The sequence below is a fragment of the Prunus persica genome, chromosome G8 (assembly GCF_000346465.2).
Source record: "Prunus persica cultivar Lovell chromosome G8, Prunus_persica_NCBIv2, whole genome shotgun sequence".
Taxonomy (NCBI): Eukaryota; Viridiplantae; Streptophyta; class Magnoliopsida; order Rosales; family Rosaceae; genus Prunus; species Prunus persica.
The window spans coordinates 11,507,146-11,513,643 of record NC_034016.1 but is presented as its reverse complement, the minus strand read 5'-3'; positions in this window follow the sequence as shown (position 1 = coordinate 11,513,643).

The following is a 6,498-nucleotide window of genomic DNA, read 5'->3' as shown; positions in this document are numbered from 1 at the left end:
TAAATTTGAAAGTTTAGTTGAAAAGCTCTAATGACTTCTGGATTGACCTTTGACCCAAATCATTTATTCATTAATGACTTTCCACAAGGAGGTATTATTGTTATATGTAATGACTTTGGAAAAAAATAAAAATAAATCGGTAACAGAATAACTTTCACGATTTACATAAGTTCTCATCGAATACAAAATTTTAAAATAAATATCAAACACATGTAATCACGAATATGTGATATATACTAAGTAAATCCACGAACGTCCAAACCTAACATTTACAATTCACCCCATATGAGTTATTGAAAGTTGAATATCCTAGAAACTTTGCAATTTGCATTTCCAAAAAATAATTTGATTTGAATTATAGTTTGATAGAAACTTAAGATTATTTGCCTTAATTAAGTAGTATTTAGTCCTAACTCCACCTCTTTCTCTCTACCTAAAATCACGGACCGATAATAAGTACTATTCAGTACAGTCTTGTGGATGTTTGGCTTTTTCTTATTGTTGGGCACCCTGGTCTGGTGATTCCGTGTACTGCAGGACAGATAAAACAACAGTCTCCCTCTCTCTCTCTCTCTCTCTCTCTCTCTCTTGCACATAGCAAGCTAAAATTGTTGCAGAAACCCATGTGTATGTTACTGCTACCTCTGCAGCTTTCCAGCATACTTTTTTATCTTCAGATTATACCCACACCCTGAGGGAGATACCAAAAGATTAAACAAAAGCATGCCTCAAACACTTTTCTTACTGTCATGATTCCTATATTTAACTTTAAAACCCAACCTAAATCAAGTGTAGGTGTAGGTGAACAATTTTTGATACAAACATGAAAAGACATGACATGACACGAATACGACATGTTAACACAAATTCCTGTTCGTAACTAAGTAGATATACGTTCGCAAATCACATGAATTTAGTAAAATTATGTACACTTTTATCAGACTTTTAGTTTGATAAGTATGATAAGTACTTTTTTTGTTTGCTTGAAAGGTGCATAATCTTCCTGCGCATGATGATTAATGTTGGAAACACACCATGCAAAAGCCACGGACCTAAAAAAGTTCGTACGTAAAATCCATAATTGCAATATGTGTAGTACTTTAATAGTGAACTCACTCAGCCGTTGGTTTAAGATAGGAAAACAGAAAAGCGTATTTAGTCAGCAAGGGAACATGGCCAATTCAGATGTCTCTCTCTCACAAATCACAAATCAACCTCTTCTCTACTAAAGAGGGTGAAGGCAGTGAAAACAGATTCTAATCGAACAGAAAGCGTCCTCTATGATTACGTCTCCAACGGTGCAGCGATCATCAAGGGGCTGGTGGTGGGCCAGTCCACCGTCTTCCATGGGGTAGCCCTATACAGAAGCTCTCTCTTGATGAGGGGACCGACATGTACGTTCAACAAGAATTGCTCGTTAATGACCCTTGTTTACGGATAGGTCATTGATTTTTAAGCGTACGGAAATTTTGTAAGGGAGATACACTTGCGCTGGTTACATAAAGAGAGATATAGAGGTACATCACTGTCGCATTAAGGGTGCATTTGGGAACCATCCGACCATGACAATTCCTAAGTATGCCTGAGTAATGAGAAGTGACATGAAATTATACTAGGAGAGGAAAAAAAATTAGTGGAATTGATATTGATAAGTAGAAACTTACATTTACAAGCGATAGTCTAAATTATTGTAAATTAATTTAATAATTAATGGAGAATGAGATTCAAATTTAGGTGCAAAGAGCGGACTCACTGCCCTAATCAAATTGAAAAACAATGCTCAACCTTGGCTCACTTTCGAACTCAACTCGACTAATACGACTCACCGAATGGACGACTCAATGGCTGTGGACCTATAATGCTCACACTGAAAGTGCAGTGTCTTAATAACATGGAGCTTTGTGGTCCTGATGAAACCACTATCACTAGAAAAAAGAAGATTTACAAGAAGACATAAATCTATTTCAAACGTACACCACTAGTATATTCCAAGTCTGCCTACCTCCATTTCAGCAAAGTCACCCCTCCACGTTCTAAGACTCATAAAGTGGTTCGCAATGCTAAGATTTTGTGCCTGATACGGCCTTGTCCTACATTTCTGTCTTTTCTTTTTGTGTTCTTCTTATCAACCTCTAATACTAGTACATATATCCTTACTTCCTTACCATCATTAACACAATCACAAACCAATAAAAATTTGGTTTCAAAGGGCACTCAAAAGATTAGGGTCCGTTGGTATCCCACTAAAAAAAGTAAACTAAAAAATTATGATTTTGTGTAAGAATATGAAACTTATTTAGTATTGGACTTCAAAACTATTTTTAAAATCTACAAACTTATTTCAGTTAATTATTATTTTATGGGTTTTTAGGTCTAATGGTCCTTGAACTTTGACCCGATTCGCATTTTGGTCTCTCAATTTCCAAAATCGTTCCCGTGGTCCTTCAACTTTACTTTCGTTAAATGCAGGGCAAAATGGTATTTTTGTAATACTTTTAATTTCCAATATATAAATATTCATTTCACCCAAAAAACAAAAACAAAAACAAAAATACCTTCTTCCTATCCTTGTCACTACTGGTGGACCCATGAATTTTTCGGCGGAGGTGCAATTTTGAAAGACTAAAAGCTTTAAACAAAAATTGACAACCAAATAACCTTATAATTTAAACAATACCAAGCCATTCATATGTCAAAAACGAAATTGGCGCGATTGTTGATGAAGAAGAAGAAAAAAAAAAACTGTAGTATGTTTCAATTTTTTTTTTCTTTTTCTCAATTAACTATGAATTAAATTCGAACTTATTTGGAAGCTTGATTGATACAATATTTTCTTTCTTGGCACAAGACTTGATTGATGAATCAGTTTTTATAAAAGACTTGGAGTTCTCTCTAAAAAAAAATTAAAATAAAGAAGAAAATAAACAGATGGGTGTCAGGCCTTTTGTCGAATAGATGGAGTGCACAACTAATCTAAATGGAGGGCAACTTTCAGGCACTTGAAAAGCTTTCTCCGGCGAGAGGAGGTGCAGACCTTTGTAAGTCCACCAGTGCTCGTCACAATAGCCACAACCTCTCCAATCCAACCCCACCTAAACACACACAACCCACAACCACCACCAAGCCTTCCTCACCCTCACCATCCCACCCAGTCCCAAACCCTCTTTCCCTGGGATGAAATATTCAAATTGATTTTTTCAATTTCTTTTGATCAACAAAATCGAGGATTTGAAATAGAGCAAGGGACATAAGCCATCGTGAGGGTGGGTATGGTTTGGGTGGGAGTGAAGGTTGTGGGAGAGCCATCAGTTGTTGCCTGGGTGATGAGTTAATTGGCTCGGTGTCGGGTGGAGGTTGTCCATGACTTTGTTGGATTGGAGGAAGGGAGATATATTATTCCTCGATTGGTGGTGGGTTTTAATGGGCTTGGCTTGGTTAGGAAGGGAGATATATGGATGGGGAGAGTTATGTTGCAACGGTGGGGGAGTGGGTGTGGGGTTTTGGTGCACCAGGAATTGCCCATGTACCCCAAGGTGAAGCAATTTTCGATTTTGACCCTCAACAGTACACCATGTGACATGCACATACTCAAATTAAAATAAAAAAAGTTAACGAAACTGACGTCAGGACCATATGTCCTAACGAAACTAAAGTTGAAGGACCACGAGAACGATTTTAGAAATTGAGGGACCAAAATGCGAATTGAGTCAAAATTCAGAGACCATTAGACCTAAAAACCTTTATTTTAATTAACAAAAAAGGAAAAAACGGAGAGCTTATGTCTCATTCTCTCTCTCTCTCTCTCTGTGGAGAGAGAGAGAGAGAGAGAGAGAGAGAGAGAGAGAGAGAGAGAGAGAGAGAGAGAGAGAGAGAGAGAGACGGGAGAGGGAGGAGAGAGAGAGAGAGGGGAGAGAAAAAAAAAGTAAAACCTAAGTTTTTTTGTTTTTCAATAATGGGGGTGTTTTTGAGTTTTTTTTTTTAGGTTAGAGTTTTTAAAAATGGGCCTACCAAACAATTTTTGTGACTTTGGACTTAAAATTCATTTTTGAGTTTATAAAATTGGATCCAAGTAGGATACCAAATGAGCCCTTAACATCCCAAAAACAGTTCTCTATATTTCTCCCAAACATTGTAGATAGCACTTTTAGATAATTAGGATTCATTTTGGGATTGTTTATGTAGAAAGAAATTTTGCTTATAATTTTAATTAAAAACCCAAATGTTTCATGAAAAAACACTTGGAAGTGATAACTAAAAAAGCATTAACATCTTAAAGTTTTTTATGTTATTTTATTTTATTATTTTTTATCCAAAGCACTTGTGTAAAAAAACGCTTTCATTTGTCAGAAAACAGTTTTAGCCCTTTCAGTTGCAATGCCAAACATGCCCTTAGAAATGGTGTTAGCATTGTAGAATACGCATCACGAAAAGCACTCGCAAAGAGCAATTAGCAAAACTTCATTCTTAGCCAAAAACACTTCTCTATTTCTGCTAAAAACACACCCAAACAGGTCCTTAGTTGTTAGCTATGGTGTTACTAAGTGAGCCTTACCAAGAACAATCTCAATAACCCTTAATTTTTAGCTAAACGGTGTTGCTAAGTGAGCTTGCCAAGCTTTAGTACCTTGAAAACAATTTTAGCTTACTAAAAACATTCTAAATAGCTCGAGTTCATTTTGAGTTTGACTTGAATTTGGCTCGTTCGACTCGTAATAGAAACAAGCCAAGCCAAGCTAGTTTAAGAAACAACCCAAACTTGAGCTTCGTTTTGTTAAAGACGCCCTTCTTTTTTAGCCAAGTCAACCTTACCAAAACCAAAACCAAAACCAAAACCAAAACCAAAACCTCACTCAGGAGGAGGTAGATAACAACATTACCAATTACAAATTAGCAGGTAGAAAGTAACCAACTATGGGGCCAGGTTGAAGTTAAATCTGTTGCCATAGTCAGCACCAAATACAAGAACAGATACAGGTATGAATTACCTACATGTCACCGTCATTTGAAGAAGCCTTCCCATGTTCTGTGAATGAGATTGATTGGGGGAAAAAGAATATAAAGAAACAGTAGAGGGACTACAAAAGGCCCACCAACCACCCTAGTCATCACCCAAAATGCGGTACCCTGCAAAGCCAAATAGACCTGGGGGGTTATTTTCTTCTGTGATTGTGACTCTGCCTTGGCTTGGCACATGAAGGCCATGTTACTCTTGCCCCAAAACTCCTGTAAAAGACAACAATGTAAGGACCTGTGAGATCATTTCCAACTGCTTCGAACGGCTCTCTTTTAATACCTACCCAAAAAGATTACTTCAGGATAACACTATTTTGCTATCCTCATTCAATTACATTCTACCATGTGGAAATCTTATCACGCGTGGCGAAACGTGATTGGTTGGGGATAGCAAAACAGTGTTATCCCAGTGACATGCAAGTTTTTCTCATACTTTGGAAGTTGGAATATCTTTGAGTGCCCTGATTTTTTGTGTCAAAAGCCAAAAAAGAAAAGAGGAAAAAAAAAGAATACATTTTCTGAGCAATTGTCCTTTCCACTGGCTCTCTCGCTGAAAACTTGGTAAGAAATGAGATCATGTTAAAAAATTAACCAAAAGCTGCCATCTAAATGAATAAACAAAACCAATCTTGCCCATGTGGGTTGTAAGGAAATGCTTTGCCAATGGAACCTGAAGCTGCTGCATAATGGAGTCTGATGATGATGATGATGATGATGTAAGAATGCATGGTCTCATGGGTTGTTCATAAGAAGTATAAAATATATCATAAGCATACTAAGAAAATACATGGAAACATGATTAGTCAATGAATGTTTATGAAAATGGTGTCGTTATCCATATCCATATGCATTCTCTCAGCGGATGGATAGGGCCAGAAGATCAAGTAACTGATGGTGATGCCATCAAAATGTAAAACCCATATGGCCTGTAAGGGAAGAAATGACGCTAAATATGACATAAAGATGATCAATGAGGTGTGCTCTTTCTGCAACAAATTGGCAATTACTTAAAACAGTTAAAAACAAAGGGCAAATGAGTAAACAACAATCATTAGGCTACAACCTACACTATAAGAAGCCTAGATTCAGTTGTGCAATTATGGAGAAGAGAGATTATTCATATGGACCCACCTCAGCAAACTTTGAAAGGGTTTCTGAGAGTGAAGGATAGGCTCATATCTGAATGAAATGTGCAAAACAAAGAATGGATGTCACGACCCATGGAAGCACACACCACCTCGGCTCCCTGCAATCGCTTATAAAGCCCAGATCGGCCCAGTAGTTTACTGACGTGGGACTCAACATGCTGGTGCAACCTGGGCTGTTACAGTGACAGATGACAATGGGTTATTTTCAAGAACCCTACCAAAATATGCAGGGTCCAGATATAAGCAAGACTTGATGTGATGCAATTGAGGTAGTGTCGAAAAAAATGAAATTGTTTATAGTAAAACGTCTACTACTGAGGGGTTGTTTGGTACACAG